The sequence below is a fragment of the Bubalus kerabau genome, chromosome 14 (assembly GCF_029407905.1).
Source record: "Bubalus kerabau isolate K-KA32 ecotype Philippines breed swamp buffalo chromosome 14, PCC_UOA_SB_1v2, whole genome shotgun sequence".
Taxonomy (NCBI): domain Eukaryota; kingdom Metazoa; phylum Chordata; class Mammalia; order Artiodactyla; family Bovidae; genus Bubalus; species Bubalus kerabau.
This window is the reverse complement of record NC_073637.1, coordinates 52,650,325-52,669,520: the sequence shown is the minus strand read 5'-3', so window position 1 is coordinate 52,669,520 and position 19,196 is coordinate 52,650,325. Positions and strand designations below refer to the sequence as shown.

The 19,196-nt window shown below is 36.3% G+C and overlaps 1 long non-coding RNA gene across 14 annotated transcripts in view; it reads left to right on the top strand.

Annotated features, from left to right (window-relative positions):
- LOC129626936 (uncharacterized) overlaps positions 1-19,196 on the top strand; it is a 151,229-nt gene that overhangs the window by 118,680 nt on the left and 13,353 nt on the right. For 10 of the 14 annotated variants that reach the window (XR_008702290.1, XR_008702293.1, XR_008702300.1 and 7 more), the window contains 2 exons: positions 479-949; positions 1,536-1,679. The exons of 3 other annotated variants lie outside the window; for them this stretch is intronic. This is a non-coding gene — a long non-coding RNA (uncharacterized LOC129626936). The remainder of the gene's footprint in view (positions 1-478; positions 950-1,535; positions 1,680-19,196) is intronic. One more of the 14 variants, XR_008702296.1, reaches the window with a different exon arrangement.

Genomic DNA, 19,196 nt, shown 5'->3' with positions numbered 1-19,196 from the left:
ATAATAATGTTGATACTAGAATTTTAACATAGGCTTCAGTGATTGCATAGCCTTTCTTTATACTGCCTCAAATGTGATGATATTTATTAGAAAGATTCGTACATTTTAAAACACAAGGCAGAATTTTCTTTTTGGCTTCTAATCTGTTCACCACACTGCCTGAGTTGTGAGGAGGGGTCTTGCCAACCCACTGCTAAGTAGAATTATTAAGTATATATATTCTTTTGGCGGGCTTCCTTGGTGGCTTAGACAGTAAAGAATCGCCTGCAATGCAGAAAACCTGGGTTCGAAATCTAGGATGGGAAGATTCCCTGAAGAAAGGAATGGCTACCCAGTCCAATATTCTGGCCTGGAGAATTCTATGGACTGAGGAGCCTGGTAGGCTACAGTCCATGGGGTCACAAAGAGTTGGACACGACTGAGGGATTAACACACGTTCTTTTGACTCTTTGTCACATGTTTTGTCTTCACAATCAAGGGACAGAGACCACATGCTACCTGCACACAGCACAGCAATACTGTTTCCTGGCTGCCTGGCAGACCCCTCTGTGATACCCCGTTCTCAGCTGATGGGTTGGTTTGGATCTAGCTCTTCATCTGGAAACTCCTGCCATCTTATCCCTCAGAGTCCTGAAGTATGATCTAATAATCACATTGAAGGATTTGATTAAAATTTAACAGGAAACAATAAGAGGTATAATTCTTAAACCCAAATGAGTGATCCTAAGAATTCTATCCTTACTGGATGGAATTTCAGGAGTTTGAAGAAGTGAGATTTTTTATAAATGAGGGTCTTCAATTTAATCTGTTCAAATGATGCTGCAAAGAAAAAACTATGAACTTATCCATGAGACCATGTATACCCAAATCCTATCACTTTGCACTCTCACTCTAGAGTAAGCAAACTAGTGCTGCTCCAATTTTTACCTACATCTAGAAACCAACAAAGGTGAGTTTCTTTGATTTCCACTTCCTTGTGTAATTTTAGGATAACTTATGAACACCATTCCAGTTTCTGATTGTTGTTTAGTGTATTCACATAAAACAGACTTAGAACAAGTCATAAAAAGTTTTTGTGGAACAGCTCAAAATGTGGTAAGTGATGAAATTGTTTATCAGGACTAAAGCATATGCTTCTCTATAGTGTTATTTCCACTATATAACCCATATAACTTGTGGACCGAGCTCCTTTTAGAATAAATAGGAGGTTTGGGCACATAAGTAGGGAGGTAATATTCTGACAACAGAATTAAAGATGATTTTGGGATCCTAAGTTTAAGATGTTAACTATGATTATTATGCCTTGCCACAAATAATAAGAGAAGTTAATATCTACCTTTACTCTGGGATAGAGAAGCAATCATTGATGCGTGGCTATGTATAAAGATTAGCAATGGGAAATTACTTTTTCAGGTTATTTAGAAAGAAATGTCAAGCATAAGTTTATATTCAAGCTGCAATCTAAAAACTGAATCATGTGCTCAGGAGCATGCCATTGTGTTTTTCTTTTGAAATATTTTACTATCATCTTCAAGAAGTTGTGCATGGCCAATAAACTATGGAATTACAAAGATCTTCAGGAAGAGCAGTGCCAAAATTAATATAAAAAACTGAAATGCAAAAAACCAAGTGAAATGAAGAGAAACACGGAAGACAGGAAGGAAATGAAGCGTTTGATGGTAGGATTCCAGCTAATTAATAACTTTTTAGACTCATTTTATTATACATTTAAATAGGCATTTAACCTTGCTAAATCTGAAAGAAGTTTAAATTCCATGTTGTGAATTAAAAAAAATCAAATATATAAAAACAACTGTGCCTCAAAATAAGACCACACACCTACTATAAATAGATATCTATATGTATATATATATATATATTTCTATATTTGGATGTAGTATATTTTATTAGTTAGAAGTAATTTGCATGTTGTTGAGAACCCAGCTTTAATCATATTGAAGGAAATTGCTTTTCACTTATAAAATTTGTGACTTTTGCTTGAATATTGAAAGTATCAAGTACACTACAGTAGTCCCTTGGTATCTGGAGTGGATTGATTCCAGGACCCACTAGTTGTTCAGTTGCTCAATCGTGTCTGAATCTTTGTGACCCCATGGACTGCAGTATGCGAGGCTTCCCTGTTCTTCACCATCTCCCAGAGCTTGCACAAACTCATGTCCATTGAGTCAGTGATGCCATTCAACCAGCTCATCCTCTGCCATCCCTTCTCCTCTTGCCTTGAATCTTTCCCATAATCAGAGTCTTTTCTTGTGAGTCAGCTCTTTACATTAGGTGGCCAAAGTGTTGTAGCTTCAGCCTCAGTCTTCCAGTTATTGTTCAGGGTTGATTTCCTTTAGAATTGACTGGTTTGATCACCTTGCAATCCAAGGGACTCTCAAGACACCACAGTTCAAAAGCATCAGTTCTTCGGCGCTCAGGCTTCTTTATGGTCCAACTCGCACATCCATACATGACCAGTAGAAAAAACAAATCTTTGACTATACAGACTTTTACTAGCAAAGTAATGTCTGATTTTTAAAATGCTGTCTAGGTTGGTCATAGCTTTTCTTCCAAGGAGCAAGCATCTTTGGATACCCAAATCCCTGGATACTCAAGTCTCATAGTCAACCCTATGTATCCAAGTTTCTGCATCTGTGGATTCAAACAAATATGGATCTTATATTACAGTGTTTATAGTAAAATTAATCTATAGAAGGAAATTTTAAAGTAAAATTATAAAAGATATTGAGTTGACCCTAGAACAACTCAAGTTTGAACTGCTTGGGTCCACTTGCATGCAGATATTTTTTTCACTAAATACAGTACTATATGAATGACAGTTGTATGAACCCACAGATGCAGAATCTTGAATATATTAAGCTGACTATAGGACTTGAGCATACAGGAATTTGGGTATCAATAGTAGGTACTGGAAGCAATCAACCCCAGATACCAAGGGACTACTGTACTATAGAAGCTAACCAAACTGATCACATGGATCACAGCCTTGTCTAACTCAATGAAACTATGAGCCATGCTGTGTAGGGCCACCCAAGACAGTCAGGTCATGATGGAGAATTCTGATAAAACATGGGCCACTTGAGAAGAGAATGGCAAACCACTTCAGTATTCTCGCCTTAAGAACCCCATGAACAGTATGAAAAAAACAAAAAGATATGACACTGAAAGATGAACTCCCCAGGTTGGTAGGTGCCCAATATGTTACTGGAGAAGAATGGAGCAACAACTCCAGAAGGAATGAAGAGCCTGAGCCAAAGCAGAAACAATGACCAGTTGTGGATGTGTCTGGTGATGAAAGTAAAGTCTGGTGCTTTAAAGAACAATATTGCATAGGAACCTGAAATGTTAGGACCATGAATCAAGGTAAATTGGAAGTGGACAAACAAGACATGGCAAGAGTGAATATCAACATTTTATTTTATTTTATTTTATTTTGCTAGCTCACTCAACTATTTTATTCCTTGAATGGTTGCTATGGAGGCCTAATTTATTTTTTTTTATTTATTATTATTATTATTTTTACTTTACAATATTGTATTGGTTTTGCCATACATCAACATGCATCCACCATGGGTGTACACGTGTTCCCCATCCTGAACCCCCCTCCCACCTCCCTCCCCGTACCATCCCTCTGGGTCATCCCAGTGTACTAGTCCCAAGCTTCCTGTATCCTGCGTCAAACCTGGACTGACAATTCGTTTCTTACATGATATTATACATGTTTTAATGCCAGTCTCCCAAATCATCCTCTCCCCCACCCCCGCCACAGAGTCCAAAAGACTGTTCTATACATCTGTGTCTCTTTTGCTGTCTCGCATACAGGGTTGTCGTTACAATCTTTCTAAATTCCATATATATGCATTAGTATACTGTATTGGTGTTTTTCTTTCTGACTTACTTCACTGTATAATCGGCTCCAGTTTCATCCACCTCATTAGAACTGATTCAAATGTATTCTTTTTAATGGCTGAGTAATACTCCATTGTGTATATGTACCAAAGCTTTCTTATCCATTCATCTGCTGATGGACATCTAGATTGCTTCCATGTCCTGGCTATTATAAACAGTGCTGCGATGAACATTGGGGTACACGTGTCTCTTTCAATTCTGGTTTCTTCGGTGTGTATGCCCAGCAGTGGGATTGCTGGGTCGTATGGCAGTTCTATTTCCAGTTTTTTAAGGAATGTCCACACTGTTCTCCATAGTGGCTGTACTAGTTTGACATTTTAGAAATCAGTGAACTTAAATGGACTGGAATAGGCGAATTTAATTCAGATGACTATTATATCTACTGCTGCAGGCAAGAATCCCTTAGAAGAAATGGAATAGCCCTCATATTCAACAAGAGTCTGAAATGCAACACTTGAATGCAATTTCAAAAATGACAGAATGATCTCTGTTCATTTCATATGTCCTATTCATCAAAGGGGGCTGGAATGCAAAAATAGGAAGTCAAAAGAGACCTGGCATAACAGGCAAGTTTGGCCTTGGCATAAAAAATGAAGCAGAGCAAAGGCTAACAGTTTTGCCAAGAGAATGTGCTGGTCATAGCAAACACACTCTTCCAACAATACAAGAGACTCTACACATGGACATCACCAGATGGTCAATACCAAAATCAGACTGATTAAGTTTTTTTCAGTCAGTGATGGAGAAACTCTATACAGTCAGCAAAAACAAGACCTGCAGCTGACTGGGGCTCAGATCATGAACTTTTTATTGCAAGATTCAGATGTAAATTGCAGAAAGTAGGGAAAAACACTAGGCTATGGTAAGACCTAAATCAAATCCCTTAAATTATACAGTGGAAGTGACAAACAGATTCAAGGGATTAGATCTGATAGAGTGCTTGAAGGACTATGGACAGAGATTCATAATATTGTACAGGAGGCAGTGGTCAAAATCACCCCCAAGAAAAAGAAATGGAAAAAGGCAAAAAGGTTGTCTGAGGAGGCCTTAAAATAGCTTACCAAAAGAAGAGAAGCTAAAGGTAAAGGAGAGAAGGAAAGATATACCCATCTGAATGCAGAGTTCCAAAGAATAGCAAGAAGAGATAAGAAAGCCTTCTTAAATGAACAATGCAAAGAAATAGAGGCAGACAGTAGAAAAGAAAAGACTAGAGATCTTGAAATAAATTAGAGATACCAAGGGAACAGTTCATGGTAATATGGGCACAATAAAAGACAGAAATGGTATGGACCTAACAGAAGCAGAAGAGAGTAAGAAGAGGTGGCAAGAACACACAGAGCTATACAAAAAAGATCTTAATGACCTGGAAAACCATGATGAGGTGATCATTCACCTAGCACCTGATATCTTGGAATGTGAAGTCAAGTGGTCCTTAGGAAGAATTACTAGGAACAAAGTTAATGGTGGTGATGGAATTCCAGCTGAGCTACTTCAAATTCTAAAACATGATACTGTGAAAGTGCTGCACTCAATATGCCAGGAAATTTAGAAAATGCAGCAGTGGCCGCAGAACTGGAAAATGTTAGATTTCATTCCAATCCCAAAGAAGGACAATACCAAAGAATGTCCAAACTACCCCACAATTGCAATTATTTCACATGCTGGCAAGGTAATGCACAAAATCCTCCAAGCTACGTTTCAGCAGTATGTTAACCAAGAAATTTCAGATGTACAAGATGAATTTAGGGAAGGCAGAGGAACCAGAAATCAAATTGCCAGCATATGCTGGGTCATAGCCAGAGCAAGAGAATTCCAGAAAAACATCTACTTCTGTTTCTTTGACTATGCTAAAGCCTTTGACTCTGTGGATAAAAACAAACTGTTGAAAATCCTTAAAGAAATGAGAATACCAGACCACCTTACTTACCGCCTGAGAAACCTGTATGTAGGTCAAGAAGCAACAGTGAGAATTGGGCATGGAACAACAGACTGGATCCAAATTGGGAAAGGAGTATGTAAAGACTGTCAATTGTGACCCTGCTTTATATGCAGAGTACATCATGTAAAATGCCAGGCTGAATGAAACACAAGCTGGAATCAAGATTTCTGGGAGAAATATCAGTAACCTCAGATATCCAGATGACACTACCCTAATGGCAGAAAGTGAAGAGGAACTAAAAAGCCTCTTGATGAATGTAAAAGAGGAGACTGAAAAAGCTGGCTCAGAACTTAACATTCAAAAATGAATATTTTAGCATCTGGTCTCATCATTTCATGGCAAATAGATGGGGGAAAGAAGAAACAATGACAGATTTTATTTTCTTGGGCTCCAAAATTACTGCAGAAGGTGATTGCATCCATGAAATTAAAAGACGCTTGCTCCTTGGGAGAAAAGCTATGACCAACTGAGACAGCATATTAAAAAGCAGAGACATTACTTTGCTGACAAATGTCCATATGGCCAAAGCTATGTTTTTTCCAGTAGTCATGTATGGAAGTGAGAGTTGGACCATAGAGACAGCAGAGCTTCAAAAGACTGATGGTGCTGAATTGTGGTGTTAGAGAAGACTCTTTCAGAGTCCCTTGGGGTGCAAGGAGATCCAACCAGTCAATCCTAAAGGAAGTCAATCCTGAATATTCATTGGCATGATGGATGCTGAAACTGAAGCTCCGATACTTTGACCACCTGATGAGAAGAACTGATTCATTGGAAAAGACCCTGATTCTGGGAAAGATTGAAGGCAGACGGAGAAGGGGACAAAAAAACACGTGAATCCAAGGGAGAATGATTTCCAGAATGCTGAAGTGATCAGCAATGTTGAACCCAGACAACCAGTTTGATAATGTTAGATGCAATCATTTGAAGGTAGTAGGCAATGGCACCCCATTCCAGTACTTTTGCCTGGAAAATCCCATGGATGGAGGAGCCTGGTAGGCTGGAGTCCATGGGGTTGCTAAGAGTCGGATATGACTGAGCGACTTCACTTTTCACTTTCATGCATTGGAGAAGGAAATGGCAACCCACTCCAGTGTTCTTGCTTGGAGAATCCCAGGGACGGGGGAGCCTGGTGGGCTGCCATCTATGCGGTTGCACAGAGTCGGACACGACTGAAGCGACTTAGTAGTAGTAGTAATCATTAGTTTCATATTATTTCTTCTGCTTATCTGATTGTCCCTTTTATTATCCAGCGAGGAAGCAGCAAGCAATGTAGCTCTCCCCCAATTTGGATGACATGTTCAGAACAGCCTAACTTAGAATGAATGATATATGCTATCTTCAGGTTTCATTTTTAGAGCTGTGTATGTAGGCATAGTGTACATGCCTCTATGTATATATGTAGAAACATTTCAAAGAGGTAGCAAAAGACCTGTGGCTCAGTAGCACCAGAAGCATGAAAAGGGATTCTGAATGTACAAAGAGTTCATAAAGAAAAATTAAAAACAAATGAACTCTGACTTTAAATATGAAATCCGCATTGAAAACTACTAAGACAGATGTTCTGAATTTAGTAGCTTATTGGATAATTATGTCACACGCTCTAGGGTTACAACAGATTTATTCATTGTAATTAATGATATGTCTGAAATGACCAAATACTCAGCAAGTGTTAAATAATCTCATTGGAGGTTGGTAGAGCATTAATGGAGAAACAAAAGTGACCCAGGACTTTGTGTTTACAACACAGAAAAGTAACTACTAGGGGAAAGACATTGCCAGCACCAACAACAAAACTAGAACAAATATCACAGCTGATTTTACATTTTTTTGGACTGAATGTGCATTTCCTTCCCCAAATTCTTATGTTGACTTTCTAACCTCCCATGTAATGGTTTCAGGAAGCAGGGACATTTGAGATTAATTAGATCATGAGGACAGAGCCCCTATTGTACCCTTATAAAAGAGAGTCCAGAGAGCTCTCTAGTCCTCTTTCTGTCATGTGAGGATACAAGGAGAGACTGGCCACTTGCAAATCAGAAGAGGTTCTCATCAGAACCCAACCATACTGACATCCTCATCTCAGATTTCCAGAAATGTGAGGGGTAAATTTCTGTTGTTTACAAGTAACTCAGTCTCTAATGGTTTGTTATTGCAGCCTCACAAAAGTCTGAATTTTTATGAGACAATTTGTTAAAGTAATATATATCTAGATATAATCACTCTACAACACTTAGAGCTATATGACCTTGGCCAAGTTATTTAATCTTTCTATATAAAGTGTCCTGATTTGCTAATTGGGCATATTAATATTAAGATTTGCAAGAAAGATTTAAACATTCAGTGTATAGAAAGCACTTAACCTAATACACAGTGTGGGTATATAAATCTTCAGTTCAGTTCAGTGGCTCAGTCACCTCCAACTCTTTGCGACCCCATGAATCGCAGCACGCCAGGCCTCCCTGTCCATCACCAACCCCCGGAGTTCACTCAAACTCATGTCCATTGAGTCAGGAATGCCATCCAGCCATCTCATCCTCTGTCGTCCCCTTCTCCTCTTGCCCTCAATCCCTCCCAGCATGAGGGTCTTTTCCAATGAGTCAACTCTTCACATGAGGTGGCCAAAGTACTGGAGTTTCAGCTTTAGCATCACTCCTTCCAAAGAAATCCCAGGACTGATCTCCTTTAGGATGGACTGGTTGGATCTCCTTGCAGTCCAAGGGACTCTCAAGAGTCTTCTCCAACACCACAGTTCAAAGGCATCAATTCTCAGCTATCAGCTTTCTTCACAGTCCCACTCTCACATCCATACATGATCACTGGAAAAACCATAGCCTTGACTAGACAGACCTTTGTTGGCAAAGTAATGTCTCTGTTTTTGAATATGCTATCTAGGGTGGTCATAACTTTCCTTCCAAGAAGTAAGCGTCTTTTCATTTCATGGCTGCAATCCCCATCTGCAGTGATTTTGGAGCCCAGAAAAATAAAGTCTGACACTGTTTCCACTGTTTCCCCATGTATTTCCCATGAAGGGTTGGGACCAGATGCCATGATCTTCGTTTTCTGAATGTTGAGCTTTAAACCAACTTTTTCACTCTCCTTTCACTTTCATCTTGAGGCTTTTTAGTTCCTCTTCACTTTCTGTCATAAGGGTGGTGTCATCTGCGTATCTGAGGTTATTGATATTTCTCCCGGCAATCTTGATTCCAGCTTGTGCTTCTTCCAGCCCAGCGTTTCTCATGATGTAGTCTGTGTATAAGTTGAATAAGCAGGTGACAATATACAGCCTTGATTTACTCCTTTTCCTATTTGGAACCAGTCTGTTGTTCCATGTCCAGTTCTAACTGTTGCTTCCTGACCTGCATATAGGTTTCTCAAGAGGCAGATCAGGTGGTCTGGTATTCCCAACTCTTTCAGAATTTTCCACAGTTTGTTGTGATTGACACAGTCAAAGGCTTTGGCATAGTCAGTAAGCAGAAGTAAATGCTTTTCTGGAACTCTCTTGCTTTTTTGATGATCCAACAGATGTTGACAATTTGATCCCTGGTTCCTCTGCCTTTTCTAAATCTAGCTTGAACATCTGGAAGTTCACGGTTCACATACTATTGAAGTCTGTTTAGAGGATTTTGAGCATTAACTTTGCCAGCATGTGAGATGAGTGCAGTTGTGTGGTAGTTTGAGCATTCTTTGGCCTTGTATTTTGGGATTGGAATGAAAACTGACCTTTTCCAGTCCTGTGGCCACTGCTGAGTTTTCCAAATTTGCTGGCATATTGAGTGCAGCACTTTCAAAGCATCATCTTTCAGGATTTGAAATAGCTCAACTGGAATTCTATCACCTCCACTAGCTTTGTTCGTAGTTATGCCTTCTAAGGTTCACTTGACTTCACATTCCAGGATGACTGGCTCTAGGTGAGTGATCACACCATCGTGATTATCTGGGTCGTGAAGATCTTTTTTGTACAGTTCTTCCGTGTATTCTTGCCACCTCTTCTTAATATCTTCTTCTGTTAGGTCCATAGCATTTCTGTCCTTTATGTGACTATCTTTGCATGAAATGTTCCCTTGGTATCTTTAATTTTCTTGAAGAAATCTCTAGTCTTTCCCATTCTGATGTTTTCCTCTATTTCTTTGCATTGATCGCGGACGAAGGCTTTCTTATCTCTCCTTCCTATTCTTTGGAACTCTGCATTCAGATGCTTATATCTTTCTTTTTCTCCTTTGCTTTTCACTTCTCTTCTTTTCATAGCTATTTGTAAGGCCTCCCCAGACAGCCATTTTGCTTTTTTTGCATTTCTTTTCCATGGGGATGGTCTTGATCCCTGTCTCCTGTACAATGTCACGAACCTCCTTTCGTAGTTCATCAGGCACTCTATCAGATCTAGTCCCTTAAATCTATTTCTTAGATTTATAAATATATATAAACTATATAAATCTTAGTCATTAATAATTCTATACACTAGCCAACTTCCAAACTTCTTTATATCTGAAAGTCTATTATCAGATGAAGTAACTCAATGTGTAATAAAGTTGAAGTTATTCTTATTGAATGGGAGTGGATTTGATTGAAGCCTGGCACTATATCCACATCTTACCTCTTCCTCTAGAGACCCAAAAGTGCTTCAGGAGCAAGATAGAAAACCATTGCCCTGAGAAAGCAGACAATTAGCAAGTTATCTTTTTAAAGAATGACAGTAGAAATGTAAAGCACAAGCCCACATCAGTGTTTCAAATCTTTAACTATAATGGAGATAATTATTGTCAAGATTTTCTGTTTTAATTTACCTCTTTCCTTTGTCGTCTGAAGACTAGCACTGCCCTCTTTCTAAAATCATATACAAGATTTCAACAAACCTATTGGAATGACTTCTGGCTTTTAAAGTAACAAGTTATTATCTCTTTGGACTCAGGTCTATGGCATCATTCTAAGTTAGCTGCATGCTTGCTAAAAGGCCTCCAAAATTGCCTTAGCTGTTTCCTTTGGCATCAAGGCCTGACATAGATGTATACACAGATGATGCAGCCTAGAGATTTTGCAGACAGTGCTTGCTATTAAATGCAGTATGGAGGATGATAAAGTGTCTTAGGTGAATTCCAGTTAGGCTTTTATTTTGGTTGTCTTTTCTTTTAAGGAGGAAAAAAACAGATTGCAGAAAGTTATTTCTTCGTGAGCTTGTCCCATCCGGTGGTATTTCTGGTCCAATAGGAGATTAGTTACCTATTCCAGTGATTAAGCTACTAATTTGGCAAGTCATATTCTTTTTTTTTTTTTTCCTGTGCTTTCTTCTCTGCTCTATTCCCTAGGCCTTTCTTAGGAATGGCTTCATTAACATTGAATTGGCTTTCTTTATGGAGGTTGGAACTCTGAGTAGCTTTTAAAAAATATTTTACAAGCTGTGCAGCCCTCTGCTAATTGATGCTTTGCCCTTTTTCTAAATACCCTTAAATATATGAATCAAGGAAAAGCTGAAATATTTTAAATCTACTATTGATTACTTATATAAGAGTCTTGTTTTTGTGTTTATTAAAATAAACTGTCTGTAATATTCAAAACATAACATGGAAATTACAGCTTATAAAATTTAAATGGGAGTAATTATTTCAGTGCATATTTGGAATAAGCTATTATTTCTTCAAATGGTTTAACTGATTGATCAACTAAATCTATTGAATTGTTTTGCATTAATATTGAGATTTGATGCATATATATTAGGTAGGACTATAATAGACTGTAAGAATTAAGCTATGAATTAAATTCCCTTTAAGAAATTGAGATTTCTACTATAGACACCAAACTAATACTTATTAAACTATAGTTGAACTAATTCAAAATTACCTGATTAATTTTGTTATTAAATATGTTTCAAAAATCCTCTGCAGTGTCTGCTACTTGTCATCCACTTTGGTAGACATTGATAGAGCTGGATATTTATTAATCATTTGAAAGTTTTAAAATTTCTTTTTAAAAAAATATAAATTAAAAAAAAATATATATATATATGTTTATCCATTATTTCTCAGATTCTTTACCCATATAGGTTATTATAAAAGATTGAGAAGAGTCAGTCCCCAGTGCTATACAGTAGGTCTTTGTTGGTTCTCTATTTTATATGCAGTAGTGTATGCATGCTAATCACAAACTCCTTATTTATCCTTCTCCACCGTGTTTCCCCTTTGGTAACTGTAAGTTTGTTTTCAAAATCTGGCAGTCTATTTCTATTTTGTAAATAAGTTCATTTATATTATTTAAAAAAATTAGATCCCACCTGAATGATATCATATGATATTTATATTGTCTTGTCCAACTTATTTCACTTGATATGATAATCTCTAAGTCCATCCATGTTGCCACATGGCATTATTACATTTTCATGGCTGAGTAATATTCCATTGTATATATGTACCACATCTTTATCCATTCCTCTGCCAATGGACATTTAGGTTCCATGTCCTGGCTATTGTAAATAGTGCTGCAATGAATTTTGGGGTACACATATCTTTTCAAATTATGATTTTCTTTGGATATATGCTAAGGAGCAGAATTGCTGTATCATACGCTAGTTCTGTTTTCAGTTTTTTAAGGAAACTCCATAGTGGTTGTACCAATTTACATTCCCACAAACAGTGTAGGAGGGTTCCTTTTTCTCCACAGCCTCTCCAATATTTATTGTTTGTAGATTTTTTTTGATGATGGCCATTCTTACCAGTCTCAGATATTACTTCACTGCAGTTTTTTGATTTGCATTTCTCTGATAAATAGTGATGCTGAGTGTCCTTGCCTGTTTTGTTTTTGTTTTTGTTTTTGTTTTTTGGCCATCTATATGTCTTATTTGAAGAAAAGTCTGTTTTGATCTTGTATTCATTTTTTGATTGTTAAATCTCTATTTATAATTATTGCTATTAAGTACATGAATGACTAAGTGTATTTTATTTGTTAAATAAGTAAAATGAAAGATATATGAGTCACTAATACTGACAAGACAGAAAAGATGGGTAAGGCAATGGAGCAGGCTTGTCTTATTCTCTTCTACCTCAAATTCCAAAACAAATCATATGCACATCTGTGTTATGTTTACAAAAACATGACTATATATATATACACAACATGTATCTGTATATATTCTAACCGCTTATATACTTATGTATTAAGATATGTATAACATACATCTTATGAAACCCTCAGCTACCTTGATAAACAAATAATAGTCATCAGTGGAAAGAATATTGAAATGAATATCAGAAACACTGAATATGGAACATGATCTTATCTGGAAATAGGGTCATTGTAAATGCAATTAGTTGAGTGAGGTCATATTGGGTAAGGGGGAACCCTGATCTAATATGATTGGTGTTTTCATGTTAATTAAAAGTATTTTTAGTACATACACAAATCCTGGAGTCTTAAAGTTGGCTTTAGTTTAAAATAGATAAATTGTTCAATAAAAGCAGTGAATATTGTTATTTCAGTAAATTTGCAAATATGTGACACAGAATGCATTTTGTAGTATTACTAAATGTTACATCTGATACATAAACACTTAAAAAAGAACAGCTAGACAAAGTACTCCACTGAGTTAAGTCAATGGCTATGTCTTATGCCAAAACATTTTCTTTCTAAAATTTATTTCATAAGGAATCCTTTAAAATGTGAAGTATAATAAAAAGCTATAGTTGTGCTATTTTATTATTGGTCTTATTCTAATGAAGAGAATGAATGTTCAATTTGCTATTCTACCCTCAGGAACTTTACTTACTACCATTTTTCTCCTAAAATAAAATTCAAAGCATTGGTTTTTGTATTTAAATCCCCAGGGTTTTAGCTCTTAAACTCTGTATGTTACTGAAATATAGATAAAACATCCAAAATAAAATGGGAATTGTGTGTTCTGTAAAATCTCACAGAACTGCCACTTCATTTTGTTCCAGTTTCATCCTTTGAGATATTTTCTTGAAATAAATGTATGTATATTTTAATAACTAAGAATTAAGGATTTTAATATTTAGATTTTGCACTTTCTACCTTATTAACTAGTGTGCAGATAAAAGCCATCACATAACAAATGACAAAGAAATATCCTTAAAAATCACTAGATTGATATTCTCCATTGATTAGTATATGACACAAAATAACTGATTGAAAAAGAGAAAATAAAAATCAAAAGGACAAATAAAACGTTTGATTCTGGCAGCTACTGCTCAGTCCTTTGACCAGTTGCCTACAGGAAAGGTTATTATAAGAATCTTACAACCTAGGTTCTGCAGAGCCCACATAGCCCTTCCTATTCCCGACACAATGGTAAATGATACATTTAATAAGGTTTTTAGTTATATCTAAGTCCTCAGATGGCAAGTAGTGAAGAATCTGCCTGTCAATGCAGGAGATTCAGGAGACTCAGGTTTGATCCCTGGGTCATAAAATCCCCTGGGGTAGGATATGGCAACTGACTCCAGTAGTCTTGCCTGGAAAATTCCATGGACAGAGGAGCCTGGTGGGCTACAGTTCTTGTGGTCACAAATAGTTGGACATGACTGAGCAACTGAGCATGCAAGTCCTCAAATATATCTGGAACATCAGAGAGTAAATTATATTCAAATAAGCTTTGACTTAAAGCATATTTTTATTAGGCACCCTGCTCTTACTTAGAAAATGGTTAAAAAAAAAATAATACTGTGAAAATGCATTGAAACTCCTTTGAATTACCTGGAGTTCAGTTATTCACAACAAGAGAAATTGTGTTTATTCTTCAAATGCCTTTCACTAGGTTATGTGAATTAAGATTGCATTTTATATTTTTGACATTTTTTCCATTTTCTCTATTTTGAATTAATGCTTCTTACTCATAATAGTTGCAACCTAGAATTTCCTGATTGCTTCTAAAAATACATTGCAATGTTATTTGTTCTTTTAAAATTATTATGATCCTATTTCATAGGGAAATTTTTAAGCTTTATTAAAAACCAAACATTAAATGTGAAGGATTTATTTCAGTTGAAATAAACCTGTTTCATATAGTATTAATTTCTTGTTAAATAGCTTTCATTTTTTCCCAACACAGTTTTTGTCTTACTTGAACACTGAACAAAAAATGTAATGGTGGTCCACTGACCTCAGCTTATACCTGCAAAGATAACACTCTACAACTTCCTGACACAGCTTTGGATAATTGACTGTTGTTACTGTTGCTGTTCAGTTGCTAAGTTGTGTCCAAGTCTGACATCCCATGCACTTTAGTACACCAGGTTTCCCTATTTTTTGCTATCTCCTGGAGTTTGCTCAAACTTATGCCCATTGAGTCAGTGATACCATCCAACCATCTCATCCTTTCTCACCCCCTTCTCCTCCTGCAGTCAATCTTTACCAGCATCAGGGTCTTTTCCAATGGGTTGGCTCTTAGTGTCAGGTGTCCAAAGTATTGGAGCTTCATCATCAGTCCTTCCAATCAATTCAGAGTTGATTTCCTTTAGGATTGACTGGTTTGGTCTCCTTGCTGTCCAAGGGATTCTCTAGAGTCTTCTCTAGCACTACAGTTCAAAGGCATCAATTCTTTGATGCTTAGCCTTCTTTATGGTCCAGTTCTCACATCCATACATGATTACTGGAAAAACCAGTAATTTACTATCAGTTCAGTTCAGTTCAGTCGCTCAGTCGTGTCCAACTCTTTGCTACCCCATGAATCGCAGCATGCCAGGCCTCCCTATCCATCACCAACTCCCGGAGTTCACTCAGACTCACGTCCATCGAGTCAGTGATGCCATCCAGCCATCTCATCCTCTGTCGTCCCTTTCTCCTCCTGCCCCTAGTCCCTCCCAGCATCAGAGTCTTTTCCAATGAGTCAACTCTTCGCATGAGGTGGCCAAAGTACTGGAGTTTCAGCTTTAGCATCATTCCTTCCAAAGAAATCCCAGGGCTGATCTCCTTCAGAATGGACTGGTTGGATCTCCTTGCAGTCCAAGGGACTCTCAAGAGTCTTCTCCAACACCACAGTTCAAAAGCATCAATTCTTTGGCCCTCAGCTTTCTTCACAGTCCAACTCTCACATCCAAACATGACCACTGGAAAAACCATAGCCTGACTAGATGGACCTTTGTTGGCAAAGCAATGTCTCTGCTATACAAAGAGATGAAAAGTTTAGTTTAAGAAGAAAATAGTAGAAATTAGATTATCAAAGTAGCTGATCATCTTATTAATAAATTCAATACACATACTTCTTTAGCTTTACTGGATCATACCTTTTAATTTTTCTATTTTAGCATTCAACTGACTGCAGTTCTCTTCACCACATTTCCAATTATTGTTAAGAGTGTATTCAATATCTCCAGAGATAACTCATCTAGACCTGGTAAAGCCCCTTACTTTTCTAAACTTTTCTCTAAGATCTTATTTTCCACCCAACTCCACCTACCTCTTATCTGGTCATGCTCTAGAATATGCCATTACTTACTATTGAACCATTAAAATACCCATTTCAGTAGCCTCATTATCATCTGACCATCACTTTCTAAATTCTAGCAAATTTCCTCTTAGTGTTTTGCTGAGAAGACTTCAAATAACTAAACAGTGAACAATCACGGACAGACTTCTAAAGAACAGCTGTAACTGATCACTGAACACGACTCACATCTATTATATTCCTAGTGATCTGTGGCCAAAAAAGCTAGTAGAAAAGTTTGTCTTTGTGTAATTACTTACAATTAACATAGTTGAGTGACTGAAATTTAAATAGTATTGTTGGAAGATTGATGTTATTTAACTAAACTATGATAATGCACAAATTCAAGATTGCTTTTTTCAGTTAGGTTCTTTTATATTTTAGAAAGTATTTTGATATAGGGACAATATTGAAAATATTTCAAATACTTCATTTCATAATTAAACTAAGGAAAATTTACTCTTCTAATTTTTCAACTAGTCAAGAAGCAATATTGCTTTTATCATAGAGACATTAATTTCTATTATGGGTTGTAAGAATAGGCTCTCCTTCCATGGTATATGTCTCCTTTTCCTACACCTCTGTGTAACATTAACAGAGTTTTACAATATGTTATTTAGTTACTACATTTCTATGCAATCCAGTCATTCACTGCTTTCTATAAAGGACCATTAATGGTGGCTTAAATTTAGGAATAGGAGATTATTCTGAAAAGAGAGTTTAGGCCCAAGGCCCACATTGAGAGACATAGGAAAAACTCTACAGTTCACCTTTATAAATGCCAAGTTAATTGGAATAAGCATTTGATAGATATTCATAACTTTTTTCATACCAGGTAGACTTTTGTCCTTATGTTTTCAATTGAAATGTCCTAGTAGTCATAGTTGTGATTTTAAAAATGTGCAGAAAGTAATCAATATATAGCTTAGTTATAAAATATAAATATTTAGAATATTAGCTTTCCCTTTGTCCCATAAATTTGTTTCATTAATTATTTTTGATAGTACTAATGACTTTAAGTGGTTTGTTTTTCCTTTCAGAATACAGCTCACATTGTTTTAAAAAAGGTCAATTTGTTTGAATCCTCAGTAAGATATGTTTAATGTTACCCTAGATTTTATACAGTTTAAACTTTCTCAGTTAGTAGAGAGAAGAAGAGGTGTTTTATTTTTAATTCTTTGTCATTATATTACTAGACTCTCACATGAACAAATGTATTAAAATATATAGTTAATGAGCCTATACTTACTGTTAGCTGCTAATTTGGGAGGTTGTAGGGAGCCATTGGAAGAAAAGGCAAAACAGAAAAAAATAAGACATAGAAGAAAACAAAAAAGAGAGGGATGCTTTATGGTCAATCTCAAATTGTTGAGATTTTATCTTTAAGAACAGGAAAACTGAATTGAATTTGCCTATTTGCGATACTGAGCCCCATCCCTCTTTATCCAGTGGAAGTTATGGTTATGATAATGTAAACTGAGAGGTTGCCATGTATTTTTACAAAACAATAATAGTGTATATTAAGCAGTTGTGTGAAGTGGTCATCTTTTGTGTGGAGGAACAGAACTATAAATTATATAGTTTATTCTCTCAGTATCTAATTGCAGGATAGTGTTAAACGTTTAAAAGTAATAAATTAACCTTTGACTTTGCACAGAGGTTAGAGAAAACACTATATTCACATTTTGCCCCTTATACACATATAGAAATGATAGGGGATGTATCATGATTTACAGTATCACACAGTTGCTTCATTTCATTGTTGTTGGTTTGTAAAAATACATTCTAAAAAGCTGTTAGTAGAATGTTCTCTTATAATTTGAATAAATGTTCCATATAGAGGAACAAAATGACAGAATTCATTAAGGAATATAGATAATGAACTAGGAAAAATGTATATCTTGTGACAAATACCACCAATTCAAAATCTTGGTAACCATTTAGAAGCATTTTTCTTATCACTATAATCTTTGAATATCTGGAACAGTAGGCAATAATTCGAGGGAGGTCTTTTCTGTTTCTCCAGCATTTCAAGGAGGCTATGATGTTAGAACTTGAATTCTTTAGTTCAGAAGATTTTTTTTTAATATCCAGGGAGCTCCTGAATGCAGGCTTAGAAAGATTAGGGCACAGAGTTGAATAGCTGAAGTTGAAATAATGACTGATTTTTCTCAGCTCCATTCCTTCCGAAAGCAAGGAAAGAGCTACTCAGTGAGCGAGAATGAAGGTCAACAGACTGAGGTGTTGGACGGCCTTAATTTAACTAGAATGCAAATGATTTAAAACATTCTTTTTATAGTAGTTCGGTCAATTACTAAATATGACATGAAAGGTCTAACTTTCAAGGAATTGAAGCTTAGGGCTTGTATGCAGTATTATGGAACCAAGAGAGTAGCCAGTGCTCAGCATGGAGCGTGATGTTGCATAAATAAGAAAATTGAATCCCTCTCTAGCCCTGTGGATTTATGGTCTGTGAGGAAATGACTTTCACTGTGGAAATTTTCAAAGTTAAAGTACTGTTACTATAAGAAATAGCAAAATTGGAAGGAAAAAAAATTCACTAAGTGTGTTATTTTTGAGGATAGAAAAGTATATTTGGTCATTTCAGATGATTTTCTTTTCATATAGAGAATAGACAATTTTGAAAAATCACAAATGGATTCAGAGATTATCTCTTTGCAGAAAAGTAAATTATTGACTTTTTATTTCATGAAATACAATAATTCAGTTACTAACCAAGAAGCAAAAATCTTTAGAGAGTCAGTAATATGTAAAATGAATGCAAAGTTTGTAGTCATACAAACAATGTAGAGAACAAATACAGCTTTGCTGCTAGGGAAGACTTCTGGGGCAAGAGATTCAACTTTTCCAAATCTTAATTTCTTTACTTTTATAGTGGAT